Source organism: Emys orbicularis, chromosome 13, assembly GCF_028017835.1.
Source record: "Emys orbicularis isolate rEmyOrb1 chromosome 13, rEmyOrb1.hap1, whole genome shotgun sequence".
NCBI lineage: Eukaryota > Metazoa > Chordata > Testudines > Emydidae > Emys > Emys orbicularis.
This window is the reverse complement of record NC_088695.1, coordinates 46,960,039-46,984,911: the sequence shown is the minus strand read 5'-3', so window position 1 is coordinate 46,984,911 and position 24,873 is coordinate 46,960,039. Positions and strand designations below refer to the sequence as shown.

Below are 24,873 nucleotides of genomic sequence, written 5' to 3'. Positions count from 1 at the left end.
TTTTTAAGTGCTGCAAAGAGCATTTATAGTTTCAAGTCATAATTTCCACCGGTTCTTCGTTTTGACGTGGTTATGTGAAGCCAGCCATAGGTTACAAAGCAGGTAAATCTTTGACTGTACTAAGTGTTAGACAGTTGAAATAGGTTTTTAAAAGATCAGGATCCCGATTCACAGCTGTTCTGAGTGGGCGTGACTTTCTCATAAGTGCTGTCCCTCTGGATTCCTGGCAAGCTGCTGCCATGACCCAAAATTTGAACGGTTTTAGACTTTCCATGGCCAGAAATAATCCTAGAGCAAAAGCACAAGGAAGAGTGTGGTGACCAATAGGCCCCAGTTCTGTGACTTACTGGTATGGAGTAACACTTATTCATACTCCGAGGAGCAGTCCTATAAGCATCAAAGAGAGTGATGCTGGTTCTGAGCCAGATGCTTTGGACTGGGATGTTCAGCCTGGTTCACTGGAAATGTCGGTATGTTCATTTCTTTGATCTGGGTAAAGGTGAAGCCGCTTCATTTGTTTTTCTTTCTTCTAACTAAATAGGATTCTCTTCAGGTGTTTTCTCAAATGGTCTATTTATTGTACACAATCCCTCTGATATCCCACAGACCAGGTCCCCAGCGATACCAAAAGCCTCTCCTTTAACCTTTATTAATCTGGTGTTAGTACATCTCCCAGATACATCCGTGGCACACTGGGTGTTTTCACACAAGGGGAGCTCTTCTATGTATCTGGGAGCTGCTGGCAAAATGACCTATCAGGGAGTTCAGTCTGCTAGGAGCCAATCTGCCCCAGTAGCCCTTCTTGTAGGCCCTGTTCATTTTCAGTGTGATGTGGGGAGAAAGAGGGCTCCTTGCCATTAGAGTTGTACAAGGAACCGATTTTTCAGTTCTCTTGCAATTCCAAAACAATCGAAAGAAGAAAAAAATGGAGGGGGGGGGGTGTCAAACTGAAAATGAATTTTTTTCAAAACGTTCACTGAATCAGAAATCCCCCCCCCAAAATTCATTTTGAAGTCAAATCATGTTAAACCTTTTTAATTTGGGGAAATTTTAAAGGACATTTCAAAACAAAAAGTCATTTTGAATTGGGGGGAGCCCATTTCATTTAGAAAAGGTCAAAATGAAACATTTAGATTTTTTTTTTTTTAGATTTTTTTGGGGGCATTTGTCAACCAAAACAATTTGGCAAAATTGACACATTCGGGAAATGTTTCGGTGTCACCAAATCTGCCACCTCCCCCCTTCCAACCCCTCCAAAGTTTTGGCTACAAAACTTTGCCCAGTTCTGCATAGAGTACACAGTGTTGGGCATGATAACGCCACATGCCCTGTTTGTGGGTCTCAAATGAAGCTTTGGGACTATTTGGGATTAGTGCCTTTGTGCTGTGAGACATGAATGTTGCATCAAGGCAGTGTGAAGTGTGCATCACTCCGTTGCGGCTTCACAGGCCAGTTCTACACAATGCTGATGGATTGGAGATCTTGTTCTTGTGCTGTCGTCTGCCACTAACAACAAACTGCATGCACTGGAATTGACTTTTTTTTTCATCGGCAACGTTAGCTGGGTTTGGAAACCAGTCTATGGAATCCGGTACAGGGTCCCTGCCTCATTCCTCTCTCTGCCTGAAAACGGCTTGTTGCATCTCCATAGGAATGTCCTGGAAATGTATTTTCTTAAGTAAACACAAACAGTGGGCGAGAGGAGAGATGGTTGTGTTCCAGGCACCCAGCAGAGAGCATCTTATCAAAGAAAAGGATGCATGGAATAAACTAGCAGATAACAAGGATGCCCAGTAGCAATAATACAAGGTTGGGGAGCACTGTCATGAATGTGTGGACTGCCGCTTATTATGAGCTCTTTTGAGCTGGTCGGGGAGAGGACCCTACACACGACAAGGAAGGCAATGTGTGAAACATCCCCAGAGCAGTATTTTCTTCTCCACGCCCTCCGAGTGTGCACATTATTCAGGGCTAGTCTACATGGGGACATCTAGGAAAGTTAATCTGAAATAACTAATGGTGTCAATTTGAAGTGGATCGGTTAAACCACATGAAACCCCTGTGTGAACACCCTCATTTTGAATTGGAGTGGACCTAATTTGGTTTAGTTGAATTCACTTCCAAAGTGAAGTGAAACCGAACTAAGGCCACTTGAATTACAAACGAGGGTGTTCACACAGGGATTGAACGTGGTTTAACTGATCCACTTCAAATTGACACCTTTAATGAATTTGGATTAATTTTCTTGGATGTCCCCATGGAGATGAGCCCTTAGTATAATTTCCCTTCCCTTGCGCTAACCCTGTATTCAAATCGTACAGGCCTAATCCATCCCTGAGGGCTTAGCTTTGTCTGTTTCAGGCATCTTTTTAAAGCGATGTTTCAAAGCAAAGATGTGAAGTGGGGCTGCCTAGATGTGTCTACATCAGTGGTTCTCAAACTGGGGTTCATGAACCCCTGGGGGTTCGCAGAACGTTACAGGGGGTTCACCAGAAAAATTTCACTAATGGCGGACAGAGGACCCCGGGCATTGGAGACAGCAGGTGGGACCCGGTTGCAGGGCAGACACCCTGAGCCCCAGGGAGAGCAGGGCCGGGCAGTTGGGGCTGGCAGCCCGAGTCCTGGCGGTCAGCGGGGGAGCCGGCAGCCCGAACCCCAGCCCGAGCCCCAGGAAGAGCGGGGTGGGCGGTTGGGGCATCCATCACACTGAGGAAATTTAAACTTAAATCCCTGAAAATATTCATTTTTAGGAGGGGGTTCATGAGATTTCATAATTTAGTGAAAGGGGTTCGCGGGCTGTTAAAGTTTGGGAACCACTGGTCTACGTGGAATGACTCAGCAGAAAGGCGCCACCTTTGCTATAAACATGACAGCAGCTGCACACAGATCCCAGGTCATGATGATGCTGGTGAAAGGTGATGGAATTAGAAGCCCCAGAGGCTGAATTCCTCCATCCTCAGCACAGACAGCGCCAGTTCAAACTTCCCCACCAAAGTGCTTCATCCCTGCTGCTGCAGGGGGACGAGGAAACCCATTCTCCAGGGCTTGTGCAGCCCCTGGCTTCTGGCTGAGAATGCAGATGATTAGTGCCACTGCATTGGTGCATCTTGTGCTCTGGACCCGTCCAGTGGGAAGTGGATTGAGACCCACCAAAGCGTTTCACGTAGCAGGTGCTGTGCACCCATCAGTTGGTAACAACTGTGGGTCGCATTGAACCAGTGACGTATAGATGAGAAGGCTCCAGACTCTCTCTCGCTGAGCTGTCTTCCTGACTAGTGTGACATTCCGCTCCTTCTGTGGCCTTTTCGATAGCAACCCCTGTCCCGGGAAAAGTACAGTGCTTTTGTGACCCAAACACTTTCAAAAGAGTTATGAAGCCACCTCACTGTAGAATTCAGAGAGCGTGTTTCCAGTTAATCTAATAATCCCCTTCCCCTGCCTTGGACAATGTCACACAGTTTGGGGCTTTCCCTTTGGAGTCTCTACCACTCATGACATCTCTGCTCTTGCAGAGATCTCTGCAAGCCATCCCTCTGATGCCAGCTGACTGCCCATTCCTTGTTTACCTTTAGTTAATTCAGTTACAATTGCTCCATACAAAATGTTCCTACCTGGCCTTTCTGCTGTATGGATTTCAGACTGAGAAGGAACATTTCTCCTTTCTGGGTCCCTCAAGGCTAATTGAGTGTGCAGAGAGTGGAGAAGGATAGGGTTTGAATGGCACACCAGTGAAATGGCTTCCCCATGTAAACCTGAAGTCTAATCAGAATAAATAGCCCAAGCTGAAGTTGGTTGTTACAAACTACCTCTAAATTTCTGCCAGCGTTGCATAAGCCATGTGCCTATTTTAGTGACTTGGAGAGTTATAATGAGCAGCTAATGCCTGATGTGGGGGATTCAGCATATTTTCCAATTTAGAAATGATTCTGCTAGATGCTGCGTGTTAGATGATCCTCGGTATTTTTCCTGCCCACATTCTTCATTACCGGAGGGGTATTTTTAATGAAAACGTGACCTTCCCTCCCCTCCCCCCCTTTAGAAAGTGTTTGCCTGGCTGTTTATTTTCCCACTTGGAGTGATGCTTCCATTCATTGTAGCTCATCCCTGGATCGAGTTCCAACAGGTACCGCAAACGACGGGGAGGCAGGAGTCATGCATTCTGTTTCCCACTCTCTGGCGAGCTCTGCGATCTTTATTAGCTCGCTTCTCCCTCCCTCCACTTCCCCATCTGTACCACTTATCTGAAACATGATATAAAATGAATTCTAATGGAGAGATCCCGTTTTCATGAAAATCCCCCTTTATTATGCACAACAATGAAGAAAAGATGTGATATTGAAACAACTGTTTTTCAAGGCTGCTCTCCAAGAATGTTTTCCATGTCATTTTAAAGTAACTTAGAATTGTTGGTGTTAGAAGCGGAGGAGACCTGTTAGATCATCCATCTCATCCTCTGGGTCACTAGATCAGGTTATGGCATGACTTCTCTTGCTTTTCCCAGTCTCATCCCAAGTGATGGCACTTTCACCACTTCCTTGGGGAGACTATTTGACAGTTTGATACAACTTTATGAAAACAAAACCTGTCAAATCCCAAACTGGGATCAGGAAAGTTAGAGAACATTTCCAGAGTGGGGAAATAATGGTGAAAAGGTGCGTTGTGGTGGGGGAGCATTAACACCAGAACAAATGTACTTAGCTGACCCTTCCTAATGCTCCTTTTTCTAGTGTTCAGGGTATTTGTGTGTGAGAGGGCTTCTCAGCCACAGCCCAGCTTCTTCTCCTGCCTGCCCTAGCAGTGAAGTCTTTATTTTGTGGTTTATACCATCAGTCTGTCACTGTTTGAGATACCGAACAAACATGGATGGAACTTACATTGGTTTATGAGCCCTTTAAGCCAGATTGAACCAAACCTTGGCTCGCTAATAGCCAAGGTCTCCACTTTTGCTTTGAGACTTTGGGGTTCATTTGAACCTGAAACTCACAATGAGGGGGGACGTTATGCAGAGGGGAGGTATAAACCTAAAGGAATATTTGCTACAAGTCCTGTGATGAGCAGAGCTCCCATTAGAACCCCAAGACAGAACCACCCAGCAGAAACTAGGCTCTGAGCAAGCCGTCTGTATTTCAACACGGTTTGGTGATACGTTTGCTTCGTGCAAACTATGGAAACATGGGACTACTTTTCTTCCTGAATCTGAAGGCTTTCCCCAGTAGGAAGAGCCTTATTTCAGCTAGATCATGCATTTCTTAGCTGCATCACTGGCACCATTTGACGCTGCCTGTGCCCCAAGGCTTCAACTGGCAACGTACCACAATGGTTTTATTCTGGGAAATGGGGGAGCATTTTGGAGGGTGATCCCCGCCCCCTTCCCTTTAAAAACTTCCCTTGCCCAGTCTGTTCATATTATTTTCCCACATTGAGTCTGTCTCTGAAGACAACGCTTAGAACTTCTTTGGAAGGGAAAGAGATGATGAAATACGTTGGAAGGGCTAGGCTTTCCAAAGCACTCCGTTCCTGTTTAGGAGGACCCTAGGTGATGTGGTCAGAGTTTCAAAAACACTCCGAGCTCATTGGGTGAGACGTTGAATAGGTCAGTGGAACTTGTGCTCTTAAATACTTTGGCACATCCTTCCTGATGAGAACCGTAAGAGCTGCCAGGTGCTGCGCCGCCTTGATAATCTGCTCTGAACATTTAAGAACATTAAACCTGTTCTTGCTCTGGCTATGCTAAGTCTGGGGGTGTGGTTCGCCTACTCGTGTGCACATACTTGTGGTACTACCGTAGCTATTCTACTGTTTATACACGTGCTAACTCTCATCAGGCTCCCCACGAGCAGGTGGACACGGGCAATGGAATCTCACCCTACCTTGTAGTGTAGACGTAATCTATTAGAAACCTCTTCCCCACCCCGTACTATCCACCATTCTGCCTTCGCTATTGAGGATACAGTTTAAGTCATAGGAGCATAGGAGACATTAAAGCAATAACCATGCAGGATCATTCCAATGCCTTCACTAAATAGCGACATAAAAGTTACAAAACCTTGGGGCAAGTCTATTAATATGCAGAATAATTACATCCGAACTAATAACGGTAATGTAAATAACTAAGAACTATGAAATCATTGTCTAACAGGGAGAATTGCCCCACAAGGCCGCCTGAAACCGAATTAATTATTCATAAAGCACTCTGAAAGCTGCGATGTGAGTGCATGCCAAGGAGTGTCATTAATAACCAAAGAAACAAATATTAACGTTTGGTATTGATTCAGTGTCTGAAATGTTTGCATTTGTTCTGAGTTTTCCAGGCAACTCTCCCCTAGCTCCATTGTGGTCATTAATTTAGCAGGATAGCTCGCAGATGGGGTTCTCACTGACTGAACAGCTGAATTGCCATTGTGGCAGCAGCTGGACACGTCTGGTGGCTGCTAGTCTCTGGCTTTCTAATCTCCCGTCTCCACCGCTAGAGCTGCAGCTTGCTCCTCGGGGGTATTCTAGTTGATGCATGTTCTCCTGTCCACTGCTTTGGTACCTTGCTTACAAAATAAAACACCCCGATCTGGTTCCACAAGAACAAGCTGCCAGGTTTCCCTGTAACCTCCTGGCTTTCTCCAGAGTCCTTCTGGCTGCTGCTGCATTTGAACATGAGTGACATCTATGTAAAACAGAAAGCAGGAGTTGGGGGTTGCAGCCCGTCTAGGAAACAGACGAGTACCTTGATCTGTGACCTGCTGTTGTCAGGTGCAGCTTACAGAGATTCTGGGGAGAAGGCATGGCCTCTCTGGCTTTGTCCTTGACATCATCATCTTGTTCTTTACTCCTGACATTTTGCCTTCTGTATTACAAGCTGCTTGAGAAGGGAAAGTGAATTTGAATTTCAAGGGCTGCTTTTGTCTCCTGGGAAGCTTGTTACAGCCTTCTACTAGGAAAGCATTCTGCTGCTGTCTCGCTCTTTATTACCCAGGACATAGTATGAATTGAACTCTTTTAGTTTGTTCACCTGCTTTCTGCTACTTGTCAGTTTGTAAAAAGCAACAGAGGGTCCTGTGGCACCTTTAAGACTAATTCTGTTAGTCTTAAAGGTGCCACAGGACCCTCTGTTGCTTTTTACAGATTCAGACTAACACGGCTACCCCTCTGCTACTTCTCAGTTTGTGACAGTCATTATTTATTACCTCTGGGATTTCCAAAGGAGACTGAAGGCCTGTCCACACTTGTAAATTAATTTGGATTAAGGTAGGGAGTAAAGGAGGCCATTTGCTGCTCTAAATTAGACAGATTAACCCAATTCTTAATAACTCAGTCCACGCTGGGTGGGTGTGGCCAGGGAAGGAGGAAGAATAATACAGACCAGGGGAAGGCCGTGCTGCTGTTAGCAGAGCAGTACTTCACCAGGGAGAGCGATAGGGTGACCAGATGTCCCGATTTTATAGGGACAGTCCCGATTTTGGGGTCTTTTTCTCATATAGGCTCCTATTATCCCCCCCCCCCCCCCCGTCCCAATTTTTCACACTTGCTGTCTGGTCGCCCTAGCGAGCGATCATGTCACGTGTTTTGCTTTTGCATGTTTATTATGAAAAGAAATGGAGGTTTTTAAATCAATTGACATATTCATGGAACTGGGGTGAATGCTACTTCTGGAGGACAAGCAGGCAAATCCCTTAGGAAATAAGGTTGCTGAATCCCTTGCGAACTCTCCTTTCATTACGAGAGGTCGAAGGAACAGGGATTAAAAGACGGCTTCCCAATGGAAGTAATGAGCACGCTGATAAATTCCCAGGAATTTGCCATGGACCTGCACCACCTAGTGGCTTGAGCACTGCCCTGGGAGCCAGGAACTCCCTGAGGTCTAATCCCAGCTCTGACATCTACTCCCTCTGTGGCCTGGGCTATGTCACTTACATTCTCTGCCTGGATTCCCCCTATAAAATCATATTTGTATTGTGTGGTGGTTGAGAAGATTATTGAATGTGTGTAAAGTGCTTTGGAAACTGAAAGACCTCTATTAGTGCCATGAATTATTGTAGGGGCCGTGGCTTTGGGATTTGCAGTCAGCAGAGTCTTACTGTCTTCCGGATGGATGGTTAAGAGGCATCTGTTTACACAGGCAATTCTCAAGTAAATGGGCGAGAACCCACACTGCCAATGCTTCCCCACGCTGATAAATTCCCAGGAATTTGCCATGGACCTGCACCACCTAGTGGCTTGAGCACTGCCCTGGGAGCCAGGAACTCCCTGAGGTCTAATCCCAGCTCTGACATCTACTCCCTCTGTGGCCTGGGCTATGTCACTTACATTCTCTGCCTGGATTCCCCCTATAAAATCATATTTGTATTGTGTGGTGGTTGAGAAGATTATTGAATGTGTGTAAAGTGCTTTGGAAACTGAAAGACCTCTATTAGTGCCATGAATTATTGTAGGGGCCGTGGCTTTGGGATTTGCAGTCAGCAGAGTCTTACTGTCTTCCGGATGGATGGTTAAGAGGCATCTGTTTACACAGGCAATTCTCAAGTAAATGGGCGAGAACCCACACTGCCAATGCTTCCCCAAAAGGGTATTTGTATGTGTGTGTGGGGTGGGGGGGAAGGGGGCAGAGAAGAGCTCATCCATTTAGACAGAACCCAATCTACCCCTTTAAACTGGGAAGCGTCCAGATAACGGGGGGTGGGGGGGTGTTACTGACAGTGCAAATACGATAAGATTTGACAGGCTGCATAGGCCGGGAGTTAGTTGCTCATACAAGCCAAAGCACAAGGATCACATGTTTAATATGCAAGGGAGCCCTTGGCACGCCACGGTCCTTACATGTTGCTTGCATGTGTAATGCATGTTCCTTGCATAGCTGCTCCTTGCTTCTTCCGTTGCTTAATTCTTGCCCTCTGGCCAATATGAGCAAAGCCTGGGTCACGGAAGTGAGAGGAACTGGGCTTGGGAAGGGCAGTGGGGATGCCACCTTTCCAATGAGTGGAAAGGTTGCTATGGCAGCAATGGTTGCTGGAATCAGTGTATTGGCAAAAAACCCTTTTTCGTTGCCTCTGGTGTTTTGCACCTTCAGTGCGATCATCTGAGTCTCATCAAGGTTTGTTTCTGAAGCCCCCCAGTTAACAGAAGCCTGGGAGCTGGGGGGATGCATTGCCACGTAAATACAGCCTAGCCTTTATACTGCGTCTTCACTAACACAGGAGGCAGGCTTGGTAGTCTTGGACTAGTTGCCCTTACCCCTTTTAGCATAACACCCCCAGAGAAGGGCCAAGGAGCAAGGTTTGGGCTGGGCTTTGGTGACGGAGGCTGAAAGGGAGCAAGGATTTAGGGGCACAGCAATCTTGCCATCTCTCCTTGTGAAACTGCAGCCCCAAATGGGGTGGGTGGGGAAATCTGGCATTCCTGGATTCCTGCTCACGTTACACTCACAGGCCAGGGTGATGTTTAACCAGGAACGTTTTATTAAAACTTTTGTAAGGCTGTGTCTTCATGGCAAAACAAACAAAGTGCCTGTTTACCTAGAGAGACGAAGGATGGTCCAGTGGTCTGGGCACTAGCCTAGGACCTGGGAGCCCTAGGATCAAGTCCCCGCTCTATCGCAGATGTCCTGTGTGACCTGTGGTAAGTCACTAAGGGCATAGCTACACTGTAGAGCGCTGTGAGTTAAACCCGCCTTTGGAGAGCGCAGTAGGGAAAACGCTGCAGTCTGTCCACACTGACAGCTGACAGCGCACTGGCGTGGCCACATTTGCGGCACTTGCAGTGGCATTGGGAGCGGCGCATTATGGGCAGCTATCCCAGCATGCAAATGACTGCAACATGCTTTTCAAATGGGGGTGGGATGGAGTGTGACAGGGAGTGTGTTGTGTGTATGTGGGGGGGGAGAGAGAGTGGGTTTTTGGGGGGCTGAGAGCATGACAGCATGCTGTCTTGTAAGTTCAGACAGCAGCAGACTCCCCTTCCCTCCCCCCCCCCGCCTCTCTCTCTCTCTCTCTCACACACAGCATTCCACAGTAATGGTTGCTTTGTCTCGGAGCAGATAAGCAGCTGGCTGTCAGAAACGGAGCTTTCAAATGGCATATCCGCATTCCTACAGCGATTCAAAACAATGACAAGAGTGGCCACTTGACTTAAGGGGATTATGGGACGTTTCCGGAGGCCGATCAGAGCGCAGTAAAGCAACACCTCATCCACACTGGCGCCGCGGCGCTCCAGCGGGGGCGCAGCAAACGTTATTCCACTTGCCGAGGTGGAGTAACAGCAGCGCTGTAGCCGCGGAGTCAGAGCGCTCTACGTGCCTTGCCAGTGTGGATGGGGAGTGAGCTAGTGCGCCCGGGGCTGCTTTATTGTGCTGTAACTCGCAAGTGTAGCCGAGCCCTTAGTGTCTCTGGGTGTTGGTTCCCTATCTGTACAATGGGGATAATAGTATGGCCCTGCCTCACAGGCGTGAAGTGAGGATAAATACATTAAAGATTGTGAGGTGCCCAGATGCTGCTGTAATGGGGGGCACATAAGTTGGCAAGAGAGAGCCAGTCCAATGTAAAATCCTAGTTGAGACAAGGCACGGAAGCTTTTACCTCAAAATACCAGGTCGAGATGAACCCCAGGTAGTCGGTATTGAGTTGAATAAAACCTTAAATTCTCAGGTAATCACAGGTGTCCACGAGCTGGGGCTTTAACCGTGAGACCGGAGAAAATCAGAAAAGTTGGCAGCACTGCAGTGGCTTTGCTGGAGGAGGGATACTCTTCTGTGAAAACCTGGAAGATAGAAGTTGATTGGCTTGGCTTCCACCGCATTCTCCAATCTTAGTTAGTTTGCAATTATTTTTAAATGAATAGGGGTTGGAGGGGGACTTGTCTGGAAATAGCTTTCTGATCCGTGCTATGCCATGTAAGCTGCAATGAATAGTATTTAAAATATGAATCCGTTTAATTTAACTCACATCTTTCAGCTTGCCTGGCCTTTACAGAGACATTTATAGGAGATAAGAGACATTTTTGATGGGATACGGGTAGGCTGTTCCACTTTCAAGTCTATCCTTTGAACTTAAAGCTTGCACCGTATTTGCATCTTGTTCATGCAAATTAACCGAACGTTGCAACCCTGGGTTTCTATGGGTACGTCTCCGCAGCCCATGTCAGGGAGCCTCCCAATCTGGGGCGACAGACTCAGGCTCGTGGGACTCTCACTACCCTGCTAAAAATGCTGTGTAGACAGCGCTTTGAAGCTGCAATTTGGGACAGAGCCCACCCCCACCCCATCGGACCTGGAGCTCCAGCCTGATCTGCAATGTGTACACCGCTAATGTGAGCGCAGGAGTGCAAGCCAACTCTGTCGATCCAGCCATGGGTTGTGTTTGATGTACCCTAAGTGGCCCTGTGCATATAGGTTGGCTTGGCTGTGGTGGCCAGCTGGTTCTCTCCCTCCACATCCAATGCTGATTTTGACCAAATGGTTTTACGATGAACACAGACCTATTAGGGCAAGAAACGGGGCCCCAAAGTCAGCGTGCCATGATGGGCTGGAGGCTAGTTTCAGAGCCAGCAAAATAATTTGGGAGATCCTTATTCTCCTGCTGCCATGGAAACAAGGGGTCTTATGCAAGAACTAACTTCTAGTTTCTGATCCAGACCGTGAAAGTGCAGGGCTGGCCTTCTCAAATAATAATAATTCTCTTGCAAGTTACCTTGCAGCATCATGTAAACAAAGCAAGGTTCCTTGACTAATTTAAAAACAGCCAATCCAAACCTAGGGAAATTTGGGTTAGTATCGCCTTCAGTAAACAACAATGGGAAAATGCCCTTTGTACATGCTGTTAATGGCAGATGTTCTCTGTGGAGCCTCCTGCCTTCACAATTTTTCTATAACTGAAACACTTGACTGCTTTTTTTAAAATGATATTGGGCCAGAGTCTCTGTTCTCCTTGATCCATTCACTTCAAAAGAAAAATCTCTCTTCAGTAAATCTCTCATTGATTTTTTTATTCTTTTGTATATTGTCCTCGTCTGAGACTTTAGTGTCACAGCTAATAGATAAATGACAGCAAAGCATCTCCTTCCAGACACAGTCACTGTCTCTTACATCCATCATCCCTTCCTTTAATCTGTCTAGTGATCAGAATAGAGGACCACCACCCCCATGGCTGGCTTCTGTTCCCAGCTCTTTCACTGTCTTACTGTGTGGCTTTGGGCCAGCCATTTAAAAAATCTGTATTTCTGTCCCCCTGCCTGCAAATGGAGAATACTGGATTTCTGAGCCAAGAAGGGGCCGTTATGATCATCTAGTCTGACCTCCTGGCTTACCCAGGGTGAGAATTTTATCCAGTGACTTCTGCTCTGAGACCCTTGAATGGAGGGTGGTGTGCAATCCCAAGGTTTTACTATATAACAAACGGCAGATGAAATCCGAGCTTAATTTGTAGGTTACTGGGACTCCGCATGTCTTCTGTCACGGCATGCGCCGTGCCTGTGAGGTCACGCCGGTGGGGGTGGGAGCAGTGAACTCTGAAAAATGGCATTCTCCATGTGGCGTGACCTTGCCCACGCTGTGTGCAGTGTGCCACGCTTGAGCCCCGTGTTTACACATTTAAGCACTGGGTGGCATGTTATGTCAGCCAACCAGATTGCTGGATAAAGGTCAAGTAAATAAAAGTGGAGCCCGTCATCGTTCACCTGAATTATAAGCAGCAGAAAATGTTGCTGATGCATTTTTATGGCTAAGTTGCTCCTTGATTCACAGGCAGAAGCACTGCAAGAGGTCAGAATGGGGCAGGTCAGTAAGACTGCATTTGGAAGCTGCTGTTCTGCAGCATTGACTCCTAGCAAATGGGTTAATTAAGTCTGCCTCAGTCATTACGTATGATAGAAATAAGGTCATTCCAATAGGACATTGTCAAGAGGATGGTTTCTTCCTTTTCAAATAAAGTTAGTGTTCTGTGCAGGATTTGAACTTAGGGTTAGTGGCAATTTAACATTTTGTTTAAAGCTAGACACCCACTCCCCCTCCAAAAACCAAAACAAACCCAACCTCAGACAGGGGGATGGAAATCCCTCACCTGTGCAAGAGGGAAACATCTATGGAGGTCAGGAAGGAATGCCCCATATATATAGGTGGGTGGGGGTGGGTTTTATATAGAATATATAATATCTACTCTGTCTAGATTAGTTTTTCCAAACTGTATGTAGCTCAGAAACGTTTCTCTTTTACTAGACCCACTTCTGTGGGTGAAAGATATTCCCTCCCCATCGTGTGTCTCTGATATCCTGGGACCCAGGCGGCTATAACAACACTCCTAAAAGATGAACACCTAGTAAGCTGTATGGAATTCAGTCTCCGAATGAGGAAGAGTTGGGTGATTGTTCCCAGAATTTGAACCGGTGGTTCCTTGTTGTCCAGGTATTTCAAACCTGAGCCCATCTTTCTGAGATAAATGGAGGGACGGAGATTGTTAGGGCCTCATTTTCATACCTGGAAGCCCAGTTGGGCACCCCTATCTGTATTTAGGCCTCTTGTGATCCATTTTAGGCACACAGGGTTGGAAATTTTAGCCCCTCCGTGACTTACCCAAGGCTCATAGAGTGAGTCAGTGGCAGAGCTAGCAGAATGATCCTGCAGTCCTGACTCTGTTCCTTTAATGTAATCCGTAGACTCCCTGCCTCCCGTGATGAGACGGAGCCCTGGTCTATACTACAGATTTACGTCGGTATAACTATATCGCGCAGGGGTGTGGAAAATCCACTCCCTTGAGTGGTAAGAACAAGAGTACTTGTGGCACCTTAGAGACTAACAAATTTATTTGAGCATAAGCTTTCGTGGGCTACAGCCCACTTCATCATATGCATAGAATGGAACATAGTAAGAATATATATATACATACAGAGAACATGAAAAGGTGGAAATTGCCAGACCAACTCTAAGAGGCTAATTAATTAAGATGAGCTATTATCAGCAGGAGAAAAAAAACTTTTGTAGTGATAATCAAGATGGCCCATTTCAGACATTTGACAAGAGGTGTGAGGATACTTAACATGGGGAAATAGATTCAATTTGTGTAATGACCCAGCCACTCCCAGTCTCTATTCAATCCAAAGTTAATGGTATCTAGTGTGCATATTAATTCAAGCTCAGCAGGTTCTCGTTGGAGTCTGTTTTTGAAGCTTTTCTGTTGCAAAATTGCCACCTTAACGCTGTTACTGAGTGACCAGGGAGGTTGAAGTGTTCTCCTACTGGTTTTTGAATGTTATGATTCCTGATGTCAGATTTGTGTCCATTTATTCTTTTGCGTAGAGACTGTCCGGTTTGGCCAATGTAAATGGCAGAGGGGCATTGCTGGCACATGATGGCATATATCACATTGGTAGATGTGCAGGTGAAGGAGCCCCTGATGGCGTGGCTGATGTGACTAGGTTCTATGATGGTGTCCCTTGAATAGATATGTGGACAGAGTTGGCATTGGGCTTTGTTGCAAGGATAGGTTCCTGGGTTAGTGTTTGTGGTGTGTGGTTGCTGGTGAGTATTTGCTTCAGGTTGGGCTGTCTGTAAGCGAGGTCTGGTCTGTCTCCCAAGATCTGTGAGATTGAGGGACACTCCCCAGTGTAGACAGTGCTATGTCCATGGGAGGGCTTCTTCCATCAACATAGCTCCCACCTGTCGGGGAGATGACGTACCTACGCTGACCGGAGAAGCTCCCCTGTCAGCATAGGTAGCGTCTTCACTAAGCGCCCCTGCAGCACTGTAAGTGTAGACAAGCCCTTAGAAAGGTCACGCTGTGCCCAGGTGCTGCCCTTCCCAGGCAAGGGTTAGCACCAGAACTCGTGCGACTGACATTTGAGCCTGGTCACCCATTTTTATCAATTCTTGCTGGTCTCTTTTCTGGCTTAAAGGACCCAGTTAAACAATCTGATTTCTCCCATTGCTGTTCCCGTCAGACCCACCGTCCAGATCAGCAGGATTCAAAGGCATATTTGTTAAGTGATGTTCATTGGCTTCTGGCGTTAATTAATTTTTGGGTTATCTGGGTATAACTTCCAGAATGAAGTTTTTAAGCTTCGTTCCTCTTTAGTGGCATTCAAGTGGGTGTGTACATTAAGAAGAGAACATCTGGTTTATTGCTGCAGCACAAAGAATTGTGGATCTGTGAAACAGAGAATTTTAAGCTCACATCACTGAGTGGAATAGTATCAGAACTAATCCCGCCTCTTCCCAGCCCCTGAGGAGCAAGGTGGACGAATGGTTAGGGTGCTAGCCTGGGACTCAGCAGTCCTGGGTTCGATTTACAGATTACCTCTGCACAAGCTACCTCGTCTCTCTGTGCCTCAGAGTTCCCCTTTGTCACAAAGGGAATAGTACTCCCTTCCCGACCTGTGGGGATCATTGCATTAAAGACTGGGAGCTGCACAGACACTCTGGTAATGGGGGCCAAATATGTTGCTAAGATGGACCTGTGCAGTACACAGAAGCTGGGGGTGTTTTGCTCCCCAAGCAAAGATGCAGAGGTTTCTTAACAGGTAACAAGAGACTTTGCTAACTTACAAGTATAATGGGCACTGGTTACTATACAGTTATTCAGTATTACCCTTCAGTAATAAGTATTGGGGGTGCATGGCTTGGCACCTCCAAGAAACCCTGTGGTAGCAAACGTGTTTACAAATCAGTGCTGTCAAGCAACCCTACAAAAACAAACCAGCTGGAACAGGTGCGTGCGTGTGTGCGAGAGAGAGAGAATCCATTGACACTGCTTCTCCTGCAGGGCGAGATCTTATATGCAGCTCGGTAATAAAGAAGCTCAGGGAGATTGCAGTGTTGACACCATCAAATTATCATAATTAAATGTGATACCTGTATTAATTATACTAGCTAGGATTGTGGGGGAGGGAATGGGCCTCTTAATTAGGGGTTTGATTTAACATCTGAGCCATTCAGAGTCCTTGGATATCCCCAAATGTATGCGAGGTAGTATTCTTCAGTCATATTATAATAGACCTTAGAGAGAGCTTTTTAATCTTCAGAACGTTTTACAAGCATTACTTACTCCTCACAACTCCACTGTTAGTACTGTTTTCCTGATTTGACAGATGGGGAAACTGAGGCAGACACACCAAGACTTGTCCAGGGTCAGAACTGGGGTTGTGACTCATGGATTCCTGGTTCTCAGTTTTGTGCTCAGACCACTAGCTCTTGCACCTCGGGTTTACAATGTGCCTGGTATAAGGGCTTTACCATAGGAGTGTGTTGCCTCATGCCAGGTGTACGGAGCACCAAAGGAGATTTTTTTTAATATATATATTACTGAGGGCATTCTTCATTTATTCACTCTAATTTAAGGTTTCGTGTGCCAGTAATACATGTTAATGTTTTTAGAAGGTCTCTTTCTAGACGTCTATAATATATAACTAAACTATTGTTGTATGTAAAGTAAATAAGGTTTTTAAAATGTTTAAGAAGCTTCATTTAAAATTAAATTAAAATGCAGAGCCCCCCGGACCGGTGGCCAGGACCCGGGCAGTGTGAGTGCCACTGAAAATGAGCTCGCATGCCGCAGGTTGCTTACTCCTGCGTTATAAGGAGAAAACATCTTGACGTGTAAAACCATGCAAGCCCAAGAGAGAGGCAAAATCCCATTGCTTAGGCTAATTAAGCACTCTATTGGCAACAGCTATGATGGTTGTCTTTTGCTTCATTTTTCTCCTGTAGCTCTGGTGAAAGGTGCCAAATTGACAGCATGGAGCCTGAAGTCCTTTCTGTTTAGCGGCACAAGTAGGCTGACCCAGTGCAAGCTGCCCCTCTGCCAGTGCACATGTATGTAGCTTCTACGGCAGCATCTCCTGCTCTTCCAGTCCTGGGGTGCAGGCTACCAACTGCACCAATGTCATAGAATTCTAAAAATCGGAGGGGGGGGGGGGGGGAGTTCTCCTGCGGGACGTCTACTACAGATTTGTCCTGTCTGCTTGTAAACCACCCAAGTGATGGTGTTTGCTCCCCTTCCCTTGGGAACCTATTCTAGTTGAGTAGACCCTTTGCTGTTAGGAATTTTATCCTGGCATTCAACCTAAATTTTCCTTTTATTTTAATTATACACCCCGAAAAGTTTCTCCGTGTCATGGGTGCCTACAAGATGGGTCAGTGATATAGATCAGTGCCTTCTTTTCCTTGCTGTGTCTAGGAACTTGGTTTCTGAGATGTTGTCTCAATGGCAATCCAGCATGCATTAAAAAGCTGGCATCAGGGGAGGGCTTGGAGCCATGTTTGGGAAACGAAGCTAGGAAAGTACATAAAGAATTGAAAATGAATTCACATCAAAAGCCGCCAAACCTGGCATAATTTATATTTAATCACATATGTTCCCCTTGGTGTTGATGATGACATGCCAAGCACATCTTTGGTTTATGAGCAGTCACACCACCTCTTGAAGCTGGAGCGAGCGATTGCCGTCTTCCATTCAGGCAAAATGAGGGAACACTTAAATGCCCCTTTGTTTAGTGATAGCAAAGGAAAATCACCACCGAAGGACTAGACTGCATGTAAGCCTGGGCAGTGGCTGGGTCATGTGGCCCAACGAGTTCCTGGGGGTCTGATGGTGCAGGAGCAGGGGATTGATTTGATTGCAGCGGTGTGTGTCTGAATGAAACAGAAGCAGCAGAAACCCCTTAGAAGCAGACGGAGAAGGCTGCAAGGAAGCCAGGGAAGCACCGGGAGCGAGGCTGAGAGAGAGCTGTTGGGCACGAGGCTGGCTGAAAGAGGATTAGAACTGTGAGCAAAGAAGCTGCTGTTTGATTTTTCCCATGTTCCAGGAAACAGGCTTTTGCACATTCTTTATAGATAAACAGGACTGCATTAAAGAAATGCCTGACCATCATCAATTTCTCCTCCTAATGGAAATAGCCTTTTTCAGGGTCTTGCAGGTTAACTGCTCTGGCCAAAAGAGTAACAATAATTAAAGACGTGGGATTGTCTCCAGGGTTGGAGATTTCTGATTGCACCTTATTTATTTTTTCTCTTTCTCCCTCCAACTCTCTGGAACTTATTGCAAATGTGAACTCCCAGCACTGTAAAGTGGGAGGTGTTCTGGGGAAGTAGCTACCTGCAAATGCACATGGAATTTCACCACTCAGTATTGTAGGCTTTCAGCTCTTCACAGTAGAGACCAGCATTGGGGAATGAAAGGCATAATATATAGCGATGAACTGTTACGGTAAAGAGCAATGCATCTCGGTGTCTGAGCTGTCCTGGGGTCCAGAGATCCTTAATGTAACACTCCAGCAAGTAGATTAACCAAGGAACTTAACAGCTAGAAGTCAAGTTATACAACCCTATACTTCTAAAAGCCTTTTCAAGGGAAGTGGTCTCATTCTATGAATAGTGAATCATGTTGGGAAGCTACAGGATTCTCTCTTGGGCTGAAAAGGGAGCCAGCCTCACGTACATGGCACCACTTCCTGTGTGAGAAGTAACCTCATGTCGCCACAAGGGGGAACAGGTGCTGCCGGGGTTGCTGTGTTGTCCCGTAGCTCAGAATGTGGCTGCTGCAGAGAGAGAGGAGCATCCAGTTGCTAAAACCAGTCAATAGACATGCAAGAGGAACTAGAAAGGGAAAGCTTCTTTCCTGAGTGCAGGTTGAGGGGAAGAATTCCCATTGAGCCCGGCTGCAGTTCACCTGCAGGAAAAGAGAGAATGGTGGAGGTTGGGGTAGTTCTGCCCCTATCAAGGTAGTGTAGGCTTTTGGGTGAGGGAGATGTTACATCACCCATTTCACCTTACAGGGAGCCATCTCTCAGGCAGGGCCATATCCTCCCCTGGAGGGCTGTTCAGTCTCGGTTTCCACCCAGCATGTCAACCATTTGGAGAATGCAGGGATCCAGCGTCAAGGAAGCACAAATTAACCTGCAGTAGCTTTTATCCTGTGCTCTTAGGAAATGTTCCACTTTGCTTATTGCCTTTCTTTTTCCCTGCTCAGTTCGTCTGGCTAATGAAAGAATCAATCACTAGTTCCCATTTGCCAGAACCTTTCCAGAGCTCCGCCAAGCATGGGAAAGGCAGCTTAAGGTCGAGTAATTGTGTTCTAAGAACCTGCCAGAATCCGCCAGTTGCCTCGGTTTGAATTGCGGGAGGAAAATTGTTCACAAACACAGGTTCTTAAACTGAGTTTTTCAGGATTTTCTCTCTAGCTGATAAACATACAGAAACAGCGTGGTGCAAGCAAATATCATGGCTAAGCCATGTTTATGGTGCTTTTTATTATTTGTATCATTAGAGCGTCTGGGAACCTCCGTCATGGGCCAGGATCCCATTGCGCTAGGTGCTGTACAAACACAGAACAAAAAAGGCAGTACCTGCTTCACAGAGCTTCCACAAAACACACTAGGTAGATACAGACAGGAGAAGATACAAGAAATAAGGAGGAGACAATGCTGGTCAGCATGACAGGTGATGCTCTCAGCACACCAGCAGCCAAACATTGTCAAGGATTTTGAAGGCTTGTTTGTTTTTTGCCTGGGGAGCTTTGAAACCCATGTGTTTTTGTGGCAGTACCTTGTGCTCCCTTAGGTGGCCTAGGTGAAGCACCCACTGATGTCAGCGGAGTTGTGAACAGTAAGCACCTCTGCATCAGACTGGTATTTTGTGTAGGAGTGATCATGCACCTTTACTCCAGGTACTTCAGAAAAACGCAAACCATGTAACATATGACATCTGAAGGGAAACATGAGCCACCGCTGCGCCGTCGCAGGCAAAGAGCGTGCGTACGAAAACAGTCCACGTTAAAAATACGAAGAGACTCCAGCTACCAAGGAATGACTTATAGATATGGAGTGCTCAACTAGACTGGGATGGTATTTAGCTCTGAATGACACACTCGGATTATTTTTTTCATTCCTATGGTATGTCCAGTTTTTCCAGCTACCTAGGAGAATTCTCCAGTGGCAGAGGAAAATCTGACATTTAGACTGAAAACACACACACACTTTTGCTGGTGCTCTGAAAAATGTATTCGGCAGAGGAAACGTTCTCAGCTAGTTGCTGTGATAGATGCCATGCATTTAGAAGGCTTCTCCCACTTCTCTCCTGCATTTGTGATCACTGAGTTTCCCAACTTTCCAATAAAGATGATGCTGAATGTTCATTGCTGAGTGTGAAAAGGTCCCTGTGGACAGCTGACTGTATCACAAAAGCCTTAGAAGAGAGTCCAAATTCTGAATGAGCCCTAGAGACTGAAGTAACCTCTTGACCCTCCACTCTGTTCCTCATGGGGAGGAGTATTGATGGGGCCGTTCCAGCGAAGCTGATACGGTCACCGTTTTTCTACCAGCATTAAATTCGCCTCCAGTTTGGGTTTGTTGAAACTGGATCTGTACTGCTCCTGTTGGACTGGGATTAAGTGAAACCCTAGTTATTTTAATTTAGGGTTTAGTTCTGCCAATGTCGCTGAAGCACCTGAATGACTACCACGTACAATAGATTGGCAATAACAAAGTCCCTAGTGGACTTCATGGAGTTTTGGGCTCCATCACCCAGTCGCCCTTGTTGCCGGTAATCCAATACCAGTAATTTTTACCAGGTTATAGGAAGTTCTGCTCAGAGTAGATTTTTTTTTTAAAGGGAAGGGAAGGATATGTGGTAGTTGATGTTGTGAATGTCATTCTAGTTATGGTGGGAAAGTGTTGTCAGATGACAAGGTTTTGCAGTATTTCCTAATGGCCGTTGACTTTCGATGTATCTAATCGCCTTTGGAAATTTACTTTTCCATGTGGGTCCTCTTGTTGGTGAATTCTTTATCCCTGGCTCTCTTATGCTTCGGTCTGGTCTTTGTGATCTGCATTGCCCCAGGGAGGAACGCAACATTGCAGGTGGTCTTAGGCACAGACGCTGACTTTAAAGTCGCTGGGCCTTGATCCAATTCATAAGAGCTCCAAATCCTTTCAAACTCTTAGCAAGGCTCTGCTCCTAAACCCCGATTATTGCATTTTTGTGTATTTAACTGCTTCTCGTTGTAATTTTTGAAAGGTTCATGTGTTGTTTACAGAGTTTTTGTAGCTGTGTTAATCCCAGGATGTGAGACACACACGGTGGGGGAGGTAATACCTTTTATTGTACCCACTTCTGTTGGTGAAAGAGAAGCTTTCGAACTACAGAGATCTTGTCACTTTCACCAGCAGAAGTGGGTCCAATAAAAGATACTACTGTCACGGAGTGTGGGGGAGTCAGGGCCCTGCCCCCCTCTTCCTGGTATTCACCGTGACTCTCAGCCAGCCAGTAAAACAGAAGGTTTATTAGATGACAGGAACACAGTCCCAAGCAGAGCGTGTAGGTACAACCAGAACCCCTCAATCAAGTCCTTCTGGGGGGTTTAGGGAGCTTAGACCCCAGCTTGGGGTTCCCTGCGTTGCACCACCCAGCCCAAGACTGAAAAAAAACAACCTCCTCCAGCAGCTCTCTCCCCCCTCCCCTCTGCTCCTCCTCTCCTTTGTTCAGTCTCCGGGCCAGAAGGTGTCACTTCTCCCAACACCGCTCCTGGCTCAGGTTACAGCTCAGGTAGCTTCCTTCAAGGGAAGTCCCCCATCCCCAATGTAACTCCCCTGCAACATTCCCAGGTCAAATCCGCCCCGCTCCGTCACAACTACCTCCCCCACCTTGCATGTCAAAGGCTCATATGTTCTATAGCGCTTCTAATAGATTTGTATTGCAACGGCCTGTGAACACGCCTCATGTGAGCTGTCTAAGGCAGTAGAATCAACTTCTCTGTAATCTAGAAGACTAATACACCAGACAACATTTTCATGTGATTGCATAGGAGAAGTTGCCCCCTAACCTGCTTCAGTATTCTCAGGGTGTGGCTACACAGCAAAAAACTAGCAACAGAGAGTCTCGGAGCCCGGGTCAGTTGACTTGGGCTTACACTATGGGGCTAAAAATATCAGTCTAGGCATTTGGGCTCTGGTTGGAGCCTGAGCTCTGAAACCCGGCGAGGGAGGGGCGTCCCCCACACCAGAAAACTGGGATTGCTTATTTGCCTGGGTCTTAAATTGTAATGATGTTTCTGTGCTTCCTTGTATCCTTCTGCCCTCGTATCTAAGTCCTGTGTTTGTTTGGCCTCCAAGACAATCGTATCTGAGCACCTCCTCAACAGTGAAAATAGAAACAGCCATCTTTTTCTCTCCCTTCCTTCCCAGCCTGTAGAAGAAGTAGCTTGGTTTTGTGAAACATTCTAGAGAAGGAAGAAGGCTGGTTTTGCATTGAACTCTGAACACGGTGAGGTTGATAGCACGTTATTTTTTCACGTAACCTTCCTTTGTGCCTGTTTGCTCATCTGTAAAGTGGGGATGATCGTATTTAACTGCTTCACATGGGGGTTGCATAAATGAATATGCTTAAGGTGCTTTGACATCAGCTACAGAAGAGGCTGAAGAAAAGTGGTGATGTTTTGTTCCGTGGTCGCTTTTTCAATATTGCAAATAAATTCTCGGCTCTGTGTATGTGCACACCACATGTATTTGGGTGCACGTGCATGTCATTATATCCATTCTATTTGCATCCAGGACGGACAGGCAGGAATTAGGAAGAATGTGGGGTGGAACTATTCAGGGCTCGGACAGTGTGTGTGTTGTGGGAGGGAGGGTAGTTATGAATCTGGATGGTGATTAATTGAGAGACTTTCAGATTCTCTCTTCTCCCAGTTGTGAGTGTAATGAACCTGTGGCCACTGCCAATTTCTGTTCTTCATTACCTTCCTAATTTTACACTTTGGTAGAGCACCTGGTCCACAGTACAGCTTCCATCCTCACTCTGCGGCTTCTCCACCCAGCAAGCAGTTCCCCACGCGCCATCTGTTGATCTTAATTCCCCATTATTTGTGTTCCAGTGCATGTGCAATTTGTGCTTCTCTTTCATTAATTTCACCAGCAAGTTTCTGTCACTCCTTTTGACTCCCACTTCAGAGCGTGGTAATTATTGCTTTTTTCTTACCCGGTGTCTAGGCTCTTTCCATAATGTAATCACGTCAGCGCTTTGGCTACTTGAGTTCTGCCCTCTGGGAGATCCACTTCTGTTCCTGTCACAGCTCAGAAAGGTAGCACCAGACTTGCAGCCATCCAAACCATCTCAATGGCTTCATTCAAGGACACCGTTCCGAGCCATTCATTGTTTTTAAAGTGGAAAACCCCAATCGGTTTTGCTGAACCACCCACCCTGCTGTGTGAATGTGAAACAGGGATGTAGCTGCTAAGCCCTTTATCATCTGCAGGTGCAAACTATTTGGAAGTAGCAGCATTCTGTCAGCTCTCTGTTCACATCTCATGTTGTCTGCATCTATTCCAGGGGGGATATTCTTAAACACCTTGCGGAGGCTCTATTGGCATTCCGCACAAGGGTACGATCTATCTGGCTTTGGCATTGTAATGTGCCCATCACATTAGTGTTGGATCTCAGGTTGCAGTAACTCCGTTTTACTCAGTGGAATTACCATACAACAGTATTATTCATCAGTGGACACTTAAAGATTTATAACTCTGTAGCCTTATGGTTAGGATGAGCTGGCTGATTTGGGGTTCTCTGGCCTTATCCTATATCTTTGCCCAAAATTCAAACCAAAGTTTTAGAGGTCCCAAGACCTCTGTTTCAACTTCTGCATTTTCAGCTTGGAGTGGGGAGAGGGTGAAACGGAAATGCCCAAATCTATGAAACGAGCAGTTATGTTTTTCCAGCTGACTGGAAAGGTGAAAGACCACCATTGTCGTGAAAAGACCCTGCTCCTCTGAGACTTTGAGCTGCAGTTTTCAGACACTCAGAGTTCAGTTAAGTTTCAGAAAAGTGTCCAGACTATTGGGAGCTTAATCAAAGTTCTGCCATCTTGGATGTTGCATCAAGATGCCTGCCCAGTAGAAGTCAGCCATTTTGTCTTTGTCAGAGGTTGTGAAAAACCCTCTTTTACCCCAGCGTCAAATTATACAAGCAAGTCCAATTTTATTTTTGCGCTCTCTCGCTTGGAGAGAAGCAATGGCAGACTGTTTAGAAAAAAAAAGTGAATTGTAAAGAAACAAAGTTACATTGCTCTGAAACTGTAGAGAATAATTTTTGTTTTGAAAGAAGAAAAAGAATTGCTGGGGAGGGAGCGGTTGGGGAGAGTTTGTGAAGAAAATCGAAAAGGCAGGAAGTGAACTGAGAAGAATAGGCTAATTATCCAGGAGTTGCTGCAAACATCACTTCTGGGGCTGGAACCAAAGGTACATAATGATGTCAAATTGCAGGCCTCCTGCACCTGCCTGAAGGTCTAACCACCATTCTCTCCTATTAGACTGTGTGGCCACTGTAATTAGACAGCTTTGTGACTCCTGTAGGAAAGAAAATGCGCCTGCTAGAAGAGTGCCTAGCAGAGAGTTGAGAATTCGTGTGTTTCAGTAAGCTACCAATCAACCACACTGTGAATATGTCTCTTAACTCTCTGTTGCTGTATTGTAGACGCAACATGTTAGGATGGAGCGAGGTAAATGAAGTTAGCTTACCGCAGATTTCTGTCCCACTACTTAAGGAAACAAGTCTCTATAAGCCATCAGTAACTCATAAAGAAATGTGCTCAGCAACAGTAGCATGTTTTTGCCCAGGATGTGCCATGGAGCTTTGTTCCGTGTGTGTGAGAGAGCGAGCGTGTGAGTTCTCCTGATGATGAAAAATACAACATGGCTCTACAGAAACTGCCCAGCGCTCTTGTAGCTGTTGTAATCTGTAACATTTTGGACTCTGAGTGTAGAATACTGGACGGGGCCTGTGTGTGAGCATGTGTGGCATTTGTCTGACTGTATTTACGAGGAGGAGGGAATGTGCTGGTGGCAAAGCCTCTTAATTCTCCACTGAGAGCCTGACTGACTGATCTGGCATTTCTGTGGTACACAGCGCCACAG

At 46.2% G+C, this 24,873-nt stretch overlaps 1 protein-coding gene across 1 annotated transcript in view; it reads left to right on the top strand.

Annotated features, from left to right (window-relative positions):
- Window positions 1-24,873, top strand: part of SLC39A11 (solute carrier family 39 member 11) — a 276,332-nt gene that overhangs the window by 181,454 nt on the left and 70,005 nt on the right. The gene's annotated exons all lie outside the window — the stretch shown is intronic.